This window comes from Carlito syrichta, unplaced genomic scaffold (assembly GCF_000164805.1).
Source record: "Carlito syrichta isolate Samal-C Ts95f unplaced genomic scaffold, Tarsius_syrichta-2.0.1 Scaffold309834, whole genome shotgun sequence".
NCBI lineage: Eukaryota > Metazoa > Chordata > Mammalia > Primates > Tarsiidae > Carlito > Carlito syrichta.
The window spans coordinates 552363-565162 of record NW_007253930.1 but is presented as its reverse complement, the minus strand read 5'-3'; the positions used below and the strand labels follow the sequence as shown (position 1 = coordinate 565162).

At 38.8% G+C, this 12800-nt stretch overlaps 1 pseudogene; it reads right to left on the bottom strand.

Moving 5' to 3' along the window:
- Nucleotides 1-10774: 10774 nt before the first annotated feature.
- Nucleotides 10775-11140, bottom strand: LOC103270440 (annotated as a pseudogene).
- Nucleotides 11141-12800: the final 1660 nt, after the last annotated feature.

Sequence of the window (12800 nt, the reverse complement as noted above, 5' to 3'; positions counted from 1 at the left end):
ACCTTGTCCCTTCTGAGTTTATGTACTGGGTTCATGATGATCAGCCCCAGAGAGATGTGGAGTTCACTGCCTAGTCTCAAGGCGCTGATCTGTTGCTCAATTATGGGCATCCCAGGGACACTTCTCTACCCAGGTTTCAGTACACTGGTGATGGTGAAGTGCCTGTGTCTTCTCTTCTGGTGGGTCTCAACCTCTGACTCTCTCACTGTGCTGTCACCATGGTCTTTGCTGCCGGTGTCTGGCCTGCTACTGGAGATGATGGTGGTGGAGCTGGGTGCTGAGTGGTGACCACTCCCTGTGGCTTCCTCTCAAGGAGGGCTTTGTAAGATACAGAAAATTCTTTTAACTCCTGTACCATGGGAAGCACTGGGGTTAGAATAGCAGCGGTAGCAGCTGCTTCACCAGGAGAACCTAGGCTGCTTGTTCCCAAGACCCCACTCAGTCAGACACTTGTGCACCACCTTACACACACACACACACACACACACACACACACACACACACACACACACACACAATTCATCCTTGCACTGCACACACTCACTCACACAGAGACTCACACACTCCCACAAGCTCTGCTGCCATCTTCCCCTGATCTGGTGTAGAATTTCTTTAAAAGTTTTTGTGAAAATCTTAAAAAGTAATTCCAAACTGGAACAAGTTCTTGTTGCTGTGCTATCAAAATAATAAGTACACAAAAGTGTTTTAATTCTCAACATAAAAGAATGATATATCTAGAAATATCAAACAGAGAAATTTAGAGACTTCTACCATATTGATATAATGCAGAATTGAATCATCAATTAGACTTTTAGATTGAGAAAGTACAAAAATACCCTGAAATAACTTTTTCCTTTAATCATGTTGCTCCTTTGATTAAAACTTTTATTTCCATCACTGACTCAACACTATATTAGATGTTAGAAATAAAGAAATCAATCACACTGAGTCCTTACTCTTACAGTATAAATGGGGAGGGAGATATGTAATCATTCAATTATAATATGGAGTGACCATTCGTATGAAATAAGATTGTGCAGTCGTTTTGGCAAAACAGAAAAATGCGCATTGAATTCATGCTTGGGTGGATCTAGGAGGCTAGGAATATATTGAGAAAAGTATTTGGAGTAGAAATGACATGTGAGCTGATTCTTGGAAGTGTAAGTAAAAGATGAGCAGAAAATCATGGGGTTAAAATATTTAAGGCAGAATGACCATCTTGTGAGCAGGCATGCTATGTCTGGTGATCTGTAAATGGTCACATGTGACTCAAGGTTAGAGTGAATATTTTGGGATGATCATAGATAAACCTGGAAAATTAGACTGCTATATCTATTGAAAATAATTCAAAACGCTATAGCTTGCCATTCATAACCTTCCATGATTTTGGCTTGTTCCTTTTCTTCAACAACTGTCAGTATAACCTGAGGCCACAGTCATCCTTGGCTTCTTGACAATAAAAGTTTATTTTTTACAAACATAAAATCCAATGTAAAAGTGATTTTCATGTGGTCCTTGGGAAATATGGGCTCATTGTGTTCCCAGGTGGAAAAGATTGGGGTTTTGTGTGTCATTTGATTAAAACCTGAACACAAAGAGGAAGCAAATGTGGATATGTATTGATTTCTGAGGGAAAAGTATCTCAGACAGTAAAAGTGAGAAATTAAAAGACCTACATTCCCTCAGGTACTACACATATCCAGAGTTCCTCAGTATTAGTCAATATAAGCAACATATGGAATCAACCTAAGTGTCCTACAATGATTGAATGGTAGTGAAAATGTGGTATACACACACAATGGAATATTATTCAGCCTTATAAAAGAAGGAAAGTCTGTCATTTGCAACAATGTGGATGAACCTGGAGGACATTATACTAGGTAAAATATGACAGGCACAGAAAGATAAATACCACATGGCCTCATTCATATTGAATCTATAAAAGTCAAACTTAGAAAAGTAGAGAGTAGAATGGTGGTTATCAGAGCCTGTAGAGAGGGGAATGGAGAGTATGGGAAGTTGTTGACTGAAGTTTCAGATAGATAGGAGGAATAAATTTTGAAATCAATTGGATATCATAGGCTATAGTCAATAAAAATATATTGTATACTAGTTTAAAATAACTAAGAGAGTAAGTTTTAAAAAATGTCATATAAAAAATAATAGGTAAGCGGGGTGATGGATGTGTTAATTAGCTTGATTTAATCATTCTGCTTTTTATTCATGTTTCAAGGTATCATAGTGTACCTTATAAATATATACAATTATGATTTGTCAATTAAAAATAATATTTAAAAAAGAAAAGGTCTTGTGGTGGGAATACTCTATGCTTATTTAAGAAACACCAGAGGTCAATGTTTCTGGAAGGGAGTAGATAATGGGGACAGCAGGATAAGAAGGTAGAGAGGTATGCTTATAAGCCAAGGGGCCAGATCATATAGGGTCTTGTACACTTTGTCAAGAACTTTGGTGCTTTCTCTGAGTGCAATGGAAAGCCATTGGGTCATTGCAGAGTTTTGAGCAGAGGAAAGATATGATTTGACTTATGTTAAATTTTATGTTGAAACATTTCAAGTTTACATAAAAATCAAAACTATACTACAATTAACACATAATATCCTTCATACGGATCTACTAATTGTTAATCTTTTGTCATATTTGTTTTTATCTAGAAAGTATTGTCATTTACTTTTTGTGGAACCATTGGAAAGTAACTTGAAGACAGCATGACACTTACCCTTTGAATACTTCAGCAAGCATCTCCAATAAACCCTCAAGCCTGAATTGTATCCAAGAATAAAAATGCAAATCCCACACATCAACCAATATGTGGGCTAATGTTTTTAGTCTAGAATCCAATAAAAGTGAATGTGTTGCTTTTGGCTATGTTTTTTTTTGGTCTCTTTTAATGCAGAAAAATATTCCCATTTTGTTTGTTCCTTTGTTTTTTCTGACATTGACTGTTTTTAAAGAGTCCAGGAGGCCAATTGCCTTGCAGAATGTTTCATATTCTCTCTTTGTCGAATGTTCTGTCTTTGTGTGTGATTAGTTTTAGATTAAACATTTGATCAGAATATCATATAGAAAATAATGTGTACTTCTTGTTCCACCAAATTAATAGCTACACACTATTAGGTCCCACTTTGGATTTCTAGGTTTGATTACTTTGTTAAGATGGTGACCAGCAGATCTTTCCATTGTAAAGGTTGCTTGCTCCTCCTGCGTGGATGTCCCTTCTCCATCATGGCACCCCATGCTAGGATACTCCTGTCTGAGGACACTCCTCTCCCCCTACTTGGGCTCTGACTCCCCTATGACTGGTTTCGGTCTAGGCAGTATGACTTCTGAGCCAGAAAATGAAAACTGAAGTTTCAAAATGGCTAATGAATGGCAGATCTGAAATTTCCATTCTCATCTATATAAATGTTAGTACTTTCATACACTCCTTTCATTTACTGACCACAACCACATGGTGAAATACATTATTCTGACTATTTTGTTGCTGAGGAAAATGAAACTTAGAGAGATTGAGGGACAGCTTTGTTCACAAAACTAGGAAGATCAAGTTGTGACTTAATTTAAAGTTTCTTGGCTTAGAATTCCAGGACCTTTTTTAACAATACAGGTCAGTCCATTCTTCCTTAGACTATTAAGTAAACATTCATAGAACAGTCGAGGGTTTTATTAAATAGCCTAAGTAATTCTACACAGAATAAGTAATGACTTATTTAGTGTGAGCATTAAACCATATGACTAAGCCATTAAAATATAAATCCAGATTTTTTTCCTTTTTGAATGATTTTATATATATATAAATTGGTCTACTTGTGATTTACTAGAGATTGAGAAAGAGAAGGGCTAAAGAGATCAAGGAGGAAAGGAGAACTTGGGAAATTATTTTATGATTAAGATACTTAAAGCCATGATTCATTTAATTTTTTGAAAAAGTAAAACAAATTCTTATAGCAAGCTGTTGACAATCTTACTTTTTCTGCTAGCTAGACTATAAGTACTTTTGAGGACAGAACTATGATTTATTTTGCTTTCCCCACGGGATTAAGCATAGAGCCTGTAGATAGTATATGCTTAATATTGCTAAATCAATTATTAAACTCTTAGAGGTAGCAACATATAAATATTCTATTCTGTTCATTTAGTCAGTTCTCTCAAGACCTGTTTCATGTCCTTGTTCCTAAGGCTATAGATGAAAAGGTTCAGCATGGGGGTAACTACTGTATAGACAATGGTGGTCACACAATCCTTTGTCACTCAGTAAGTGGATGAGGAATGAGTGTACATGGATATGATGGTCCCATAGAATAGTGCCGCAATTGTGAGGTGGGATCCACAGGTGGAGAAGACCTAGTACGTGCCTTCCCCTGAAGGGACCCTTATAATGGCGTGGGTGAGTAGGCATAAGAGATGATAATAATCAAAAAGGGACTCATGATCACAAGGGAGCCCTCTGTGCAGGCCAGAAGTTCATTGACAGAAGTGTTGGAGCAGGAGAGTGTCATCAGTGACTGAACTTCACGGAAGAAGTGGTGGATGACATTCGGCCCACAGAAGGTGAAGTAGATCCATGAGAATCGTGTGGGTGAGTGAGTGGAGGTGGGCCACCATATAGGATGCTGTCATCAGCAAGAAACAGTGTCTGGGGCTCATGGCTGTGGTATAATGCGGTGGGTTACTGATGGCCATGTAGTGGTCAATGGCCATGGCAACCAGGAGGAAGTTGTCAGTGATTGCACAGGCCACAAAGAGATACATCTGAGTAGGCACTTGGCAAAGGGAACCATTTTGTTTAACATGTTGTCCAGCATCCTAGGCACAATGATATTTGTAAAGATGTTCACAAGAGACCAGCTGGAGAGAAAGAAGTGTATGGGAGTGTGGAGGCTGGCATCCATCTGAATGGCTGCAATGATGATGAAACGCCAACTAAGCTGGTTAGTTATATGGCTAGAAAACTGGCAAAGAGCCACACCTGCTTTCTGGGGTCAGTGGTCAGTCCCAGAAAGTGGGATTCAATCATGTGACTCTGGTTTCTTCTCAGCATTGCTGTTCTGTAGGCAGAAAATCATGAAGGAATGTTAGCAGTGTGTCCTGGCTAGGAGTCTCCAGTTATCATTACTTCCTATAAGTGGCTGACATAGTTGACAGGAGTATAGTTTTTGGTGTCACATGGATCTGACTTTCCATTCTGGTTGTCACTGACTTACACTGTAGGCATAAAGCTCACCTCCTAAACCTTCATTTATTTCCTCTATAAAGGGAGAAATTTATGAAATTCACCTCTTCAGACTATTCTGTTTGGCAGAATTTCTCTCTTTTGATTTACTAACCATGGGTATCAGAATATCTTAATTTCTTACTGAAGAAAATGCATATATATCCTAGAGAGCATATTTTTAGCGCCAACATTTTTGGGAAAAGTTTGTGGAATGGGTTTGGGAGTTTGGGAAACAATCAAATCAGGAGTTTCATGGATCTAGGAAGTCTACAATCCCCTAGGATATGACGTATGGCATGGAGGCAGAACCACATTTTGGCAGAGGAAAAGCACACATCTACATTGGTGAAACCTTTCATTTCATACTTGTAGGTGGCATTAGGAGCATCACAACAGAAGTAACAGGTGCATATCTTGACAGTAGATTATAATTAAATTGGGTTACGGGTGGTTGCCTGAGGACAAGAACTATATAAAAGTTGCAGATATGCTGGCAGATAACACTTAGGGGACTGGATATCAACATGCTGGCCTCCAGGACCTGGATTCTTGTCCGTGAAATGGGTACAGTAAAGCAAAATCCAGAGAGAAGAACAAAGTAGGACCCCTGTCAGGAAGGAATTGTAGCTCTTCCAGAATTCTGTCAAGTCAGGCACTCAGCTGCAATGAAACATGATGGGAAACCAATTACCTTCCCTCACACCCAGGATCCTGTCCTGGATATCAGCTAGACTGGCTTGACGCTGAGCCCACTACATTCCTAGACTTTGATTTCTAATGTATACATTTTTTAGGGTCAGGATTAATTGTAGAGCAGAATGCAGTGAGTAACCTGTAGAATTTTGTAAGTGACTCCAGATAAAAGGTGCAAAAGGGGTACAAGTAAGGTGAGTAAGACATAGTCCACTCCCAAGGATACCTGAATACCAATGATTTTTTTGAAAGTACTTAAATAAAATTCTTTGCATTGTTGAATAAAGTCCATATTGTCTGTATCTCTAAACATTTTTCTAAGATGCATTTTTTTTCCTCCAAAGTGCTTGAAATTTCTAACTTAAGTGATTTCTTTCACTAGGAAGGGTTCAATGAGACATACCTGACATAGGGGTGGCTCAGGCCATTAGTTCTGCAAAGGCAGGGACTTGTCTTGCTACTCAACACTGTATGCCTAGTTCATCATTGCATACTTGTATTAATAGCAAGTGCCTAATACACATAGTGTTGACCAAGTGCTAGCTACTGTCTGGTGATTTAATCCACACAAGAACTCTGGCAACATATAGGTGAGGAAACTGAGTTACAGAATTATTACAGAGATGTTAAATAACTTGCTTAAGATTTAATAAGTAGTAAATGGCTATTATTCCAATTCAAGCAGCTTGTTTTCAGAGTCCTGTTCTTAACTATCACAGTACATTAACTGTCTGCTTATTAAAAATTTGCTGGCAGAATAAATGTAGTAGTCACAAGTTGGTCAGTATCTTGAATATCAGTAACTTGAATAATGTGTTGTATATGTGACCAGCATCATTCTTAGGGACAGGAGAAATAGTAGAGTCCAGGTTTTGGGTTATAATCCTAGTTTAGTTACTTACTGGATATTCCCCTTGAAAACTCTTTGTTCCTAATTTACTTTTCCCATGGAAAAATAGGAGAAGTACAAAACAATTTCAGGCAGAATGTTGTGGGCATCCAATGCATGAACATGCCTGAAAATTGCTTTGTAAATGAGCAGGCACTATTATAAATACCAGCTTATAAATGATATAGCATATAAACAAAATAAAATGATACATAAATAATAGTACTCATAATTGACATACCATACCTGATTTAGCTGGTTAAGGCAAAAGACAGTAAGGGAGACATGTATGTGTATGTGTGAAATAGTTGAGACTTAAATGCTCTGAAAACAAGCTGCTTGAATTGGAATAATAGCCATTTACCCAGAGAGGTGCAGAACAGGAGGTATTATAACTTCCTGGACAGAGAGGGAAGGAAGAGAGACTCCAGTGAGTAACCTGTTCTGTAGAGTCTTTCCTGAGCACTCATTGATAAATTAACAGGCCTGATGCAAGCAGTCTTCCCATAATCCGGTAATTGGGAATGGTTTCAGATAGCTCAGCAAAGTCAGATGGCTTTTCTTGACCTTGTATTTTTTACTTACTCAAAAGTCCTTTGATGTGGCCCAAGAGATTGATTTGTTATTAGCTCCCTTGTTCCTATGGCTATTTGTAGGCATCCTCCATGATTCCAAAGCTGGCTGTTTCTGAGCTGTGACAGTGGGAGAAATGAAGAAGTGGACAGCAAGAGGCAAGGGACACATGATGATTGTGTGTGTGGTATGGGTGGGTGTGTGTGTCATCAGGTATGTGTGTAGTCTTGAGGGCCTTGTCCCAAAAGTTAAATTAAGAAGCAAAATGATGGCAGCAGAGGGGGAACTGAAAAGGGTTTTGTAAGACCTTTGAACCTCAACACTCAAGTGGCGTTTGACTGCATTCAGTTCAATGTGCACACTGTAATTGCAGACTCCACTGAGTTAGGATCAAGGGCTCTGGGGGTTAGATGGTCTTGATTTCTAGCCCTGGCCTCACCGACTATTGGCACAGTGACTTAGGCAAGCTGCTTAACCTTTATTTTTTATTTTAATTTTTTGTGAGAAAGTAGGAGTTTTATTAAGAAGACAGGAAAGCTCCCAACAGCAGGAGGGATCCCCAAGGGTGACCCACTGCTTAACCTTTAAACCTTAGTTTTCTTATTTAAAAAACAAGAATTATAATAGGATTTTTCTAAGGAGTTGTGAGGATTATCTATATGTATATGTAGTACAGAATAAGCCCCTGATAAATGTCAGTTGTAATTATTTCTATTCTTTAAAAGCATAATTTAATGAATTTGTGTTGTATATACACATTAGAAAAGTGGCACATAGTAGATTTTCAGTAAGTGACTGAAAAAAATATGTATAGACCCAAATAATCTCAGAACCAGAAGACATTTCAGAGATCGTTTCTTTCAAACCACCACCCAGGATGGAAAACTTATAGTATCCCTGACAGTGGTAATCCCGCTTGAATACATCTAGTGGCAGGAAACCCCCTGTCTTTTAATTTCTACCCATGTATTGCGCAAGATAGGCCTACATTTTTGGTATTAAAGTTGAGTCAAGAATTCTAAACCACACACTTCGATATCCTTTCTTAGCTGACTTTAGTTATAACAAGTGATCACAATTCTGCTTTTCTTTTACATGTGGAACCATTGATTTACTGAGCATTTAATAAGCTTTTCTGGAGTGATAGCCATTATCATGCTAGGTACAAGGGGCACAGAGGGATACAAAGTCACATTGCAGATGTTTGAAAACAAAGACCACATCTCCCTGAGTCTTTACTTTTTCATGTCAACTATTTTCCATCTCGTCTAGCACTGCTCTAGGACACAGCTTCTAATCCTTTCCCATCTCATTCATCTCATTCCTTGTGGCTGACATTACGTGTGTGATAGACATGTAAATCCACTGAGAATGTACAGTTAAAAAAAAAAAGAAATAGGATAATCTGAAGACAAGCTTCCAGTGACAAAAGCTTCAAAACCTAAATTCTAATCTGCACAAATAATATGCAGAGGGCCAACTGAAGTCTGAGGAAGGAAGTTGAACTTTGAATACTGTACTCTGAGTTAACACAGAACTGGAATGGCAATTCAGGTCTTATTTATTTTTCTCATCTCTCATTTTTCTCATGGTTCATTCTTTCCCACAACCTTTGTTTCACACCGCTCTGCAATTGGGAGAAGGTCATTGAAGTGGACTCTCTTTAGCAGGATTGGTTTTGGGGATTTTCTGAAACCTGATGGGGTGATGGACACTGGATTATCATCCATCAGCATTAGCACAGCTACACTTTTTCTCTGAAAGGGTCAATCTCTTTGCTTGGAACCTCACCCATTCATAGAAAATCTTTTCTCATTTTTGTGGATGGGAGAGGAAAACCGGAGTGTGGAGGTTAATGTCTTAAGAGGCATTCAAGGGATGCTATTATTACTGATAACGATGACTATAGATAGAGAAATAGAAAAAAGAACTCATTTGATGACCAATGTGTTTGCATGTCAGTGAATTTAAAGTATTGTGATATGGTAGATTCATAATGGGTAAGATTCTACAAAGCTATTCCAGAAAGTGAATTGAATTAGGGTCCCCTCAAATTCAAAGGCAAAAAATATGTCCATGAAAGGACTGCATTTTCAATAAAACCAATATTTTTTTTCATCCCAGCTTCTATAATCCCCAGCATTTCTCTTTCTGCCTTTCATCCAGGATGCGTTTTTTTTTTTTCCCATGTGAAACTTGCCTAGATTACCCTTGAGGAAGGTTCTTGTTCAGAGGAACCAAGGATTCTTAGTTAATGGAAGACTTGGATTGTTCCTTTGTTAGTTTTTTTTTTTTTTTTTGAGTTGGAGTCTCACTCTGTCGCCCAGACTGGAGTGCAGTGGCCGCTCCTGGCCACCGCAGCCTCGACCTGCTGGGCTCCTGCGTTCCTTCCGCCTCAGCCTTCCAAGTAGCCAGAATTACAGGTATGCGCTACCACGCCCAGCTAATATTTGATTTATTGTAGAGATGAGGTCTCGCCAAGTTGCCCAGGCAGGTCTCGAACCTGTGGGCTCAGGCAATCCACTCACTTCAGCCTCCCAAAGGCGCGGGATTACAGGCTGAGTCACCAAGCCCAGCTTGTTAGTTTTGAGGAGTGCAAGGTTGCTACTCATTATCCATGCATAAATTATTACTTCTAGGTCTCTACATTTCTCCCGCTTTTCCTTACCTCCTTCGTACTCTCAGCTGCTCTTCTCCCATCTTTCCGTATAAAACTTCATTTCAGATTATTCATTCCCATCAGGTATAATGATTTATACTTTGGCAAGTGACTCCTTTTCCTAGGTTACTTACCTTTTTTTTTTTTTTTTGAGTTGAAGTCTCATTCCATCGCCTAGAGTGTAGTGCAGTGGCACACTCACGGCCACCCCAATACCAACCTGCTGGGTTCCGGTGATCCTTCCGCCTCAGCCTTCCAAGTAGCTGGAGCTACAGGCAAGTGCAACCACACTAATTTTTAAAATTTATTGTAGAGATGAGGTCTCGCCAAGTTGCCCAGGCTGGTCTTGAACCTGTGGGCTCAGGCAATTCACTCACCTTGGCCTCCCAAAGTGCTGGCATTACAGGCTGAGCCACCGAGTCCAACATAGGCTGCTTATCTTAAAGGTGATTGATAACTTTAATGTTAGAATTTCAGTTAGCAATTTTGGGATGCACCAGGGATTTAAAGAACTTTATGGATAAGAAAGTGCTTACACTGAGTTGTACACTGAGTTGTTGCTTTTGTATCTACATTGTCAAAATCATTTATTCATTAGGGAACCATCATTTAGTGTTCTACAGGTAAATATATATTTTCTGTTCATCACTAATTCTTTTTTTTCATTAGTTTAGATATCATTAATTTGTTATAAAAGAGACATTAAAATTATTTACATGATGAAAGATTTCACAACTTCAGTGGAATGGGCAGTTTCATGTTGATGCCATTTCAACAGTGATTTGCTTCAGTCCACATACTTTCCAAGAATGTCACTATCTCTAAATAAGAAATAATCTTTGTCTTTTAGAACTATTTTGGTGCCTTCATATTCTGGGAGAGGAGCTTTGTCTCCAACTTTCACACTAACTGCTTGGATCTCTCTACCCTTTCCTTTGGTGCCCGAGTCAACGGCCATTTTTACTTGTAATGCCTTTCCCTGATATTTTTCTGGAAGCATAATGCCTCTCTTGGTTACGGTTTTGGCTGCACTCCTTTCAACCAATACTCGGTCAAAGAGCAGAAGAAACTTTCTAAATGCTTGTCCTGCCATGGCTCCCACCTGCTAGCTCCGGCTCTCGTAGTGACCATCATCACCAATTCTTAAGTTGATGTTTCTCCAGTCATTTTGGTTGTTTGAAGCATTTTTATTTTCCTGAGGAGTTATTGAATAGTGAAGGTGGCCCTTGTATTTAAAATTAATTTTTTAAAATTTATTATTATTATTTTTTGAGTTGGAGTCTCACTCTGTCGCCCAGACTGGAGTGCAGTGGCCGCTCCCGGCCACCGCAGCCTCGACCTGCTGGGCTCTGGCGAACCTTCCATCTCAGCCTTCCAAATAGCCAGAATTACAGGCATGCGCTACCATGAAGGCTGATTTTTGATTTATTGTAGAGATGAGGTCTCGCTGCCCAGGCGGGTCTCGAACCCGCGGGCTCAGGCAATCCACTCACCTCAGCCTCCCAAAGGCACAGGATTACAGGCTGAGCCACCGAGCCCGGCTTGAAATTAATTTTTGATGGATATAAAGTCTTGGCTCATATTTCCTTTTCCTGAGTATCTTAATATGCCATTCTGTTGTTTGCAGTTGTTTTCATAAAGTATTCAAAGATAGGCACAGTACTTCCTGAGATATCTGGCTTTATTCTTCTATTCATTTATATTTGGAGTTTCTCTTTTTCTTTACTATAATTTCTTTTTTCTAGTTCAGTTAGGATTGTTTTCAGATTTTTTTTCTTGGTGTGAGGCTTTGTATTTGGAGTGATTATTGAATGATTAGCTTTGGGAATTCATAAGGTCTAAACTGCTCCAGCATTACTAGATTTTACTGTGGACCCCATTGTGTTGACTGTAGAATGAACAAAATCCTTCCAAGTCTTAGCTTCTATTCTCAAATTGGCCCACCACAAATTTCTGTGAGAAGTTGCTGGTTAATTTCTCCCCCTTATGATCAGCTCAGACAGGTAGTGTTTCTTGCTTCTGTTTCCTCCTGGTCAGATCCTGACTCTACATGGGTCGTATAGCTGTTGGTCCTTTATTGCTACCTGCTTGTATTTCGGGTGTTATTGGAATGCCTTGTGTCTTAAGAGTTGTTGTTTTTTCACTATTCTAGTTGTTTCTATGAGGCAACTCAGGGGGCTTCAAAATCTAAGCTGCCACTTGAGGACTAACATTCATATAATTAGAACCCTCCGAAGAGAGGACAGAAAGTTTTGAGTAAAAAGGTATTAGATAAATACTGGACTAAACTTTTCCAAATGTGAAGAACAGTATCTATCTATAGATCAAAAAGACTCAATGGCCCCTAGTAGGATAAACACAAATAAATTAATACATAGACAAACTATAGTGAATTTGCTGAAGTCCAAAAATAAAATCAGCCAGATAAAAGATATTCAACCTGTAGGAGAAACAAAAATAAGAATTGCAGCTGGTTTCTCTTCAGAAACAATGCAAGATTAAGACAACAGAACAACATCGACACAAATTCTATTCACTGTCTGCATATTCTCACCTCTACTTATCCCCTTAATACATTCTAATTTGACTCCTTTTCCATTTCTCCACTGTAAATTCACCAAGGGCTTCAATGGCCACCATTCCACTAAAACCAATGCACTATCTGTCAGGCTTATTTTGCTTAAAATTCCCATTATATTTTGATATTGATTAATAGCTATTTCTTTTAATTCCCCTTTCACAATGCTTTCTCC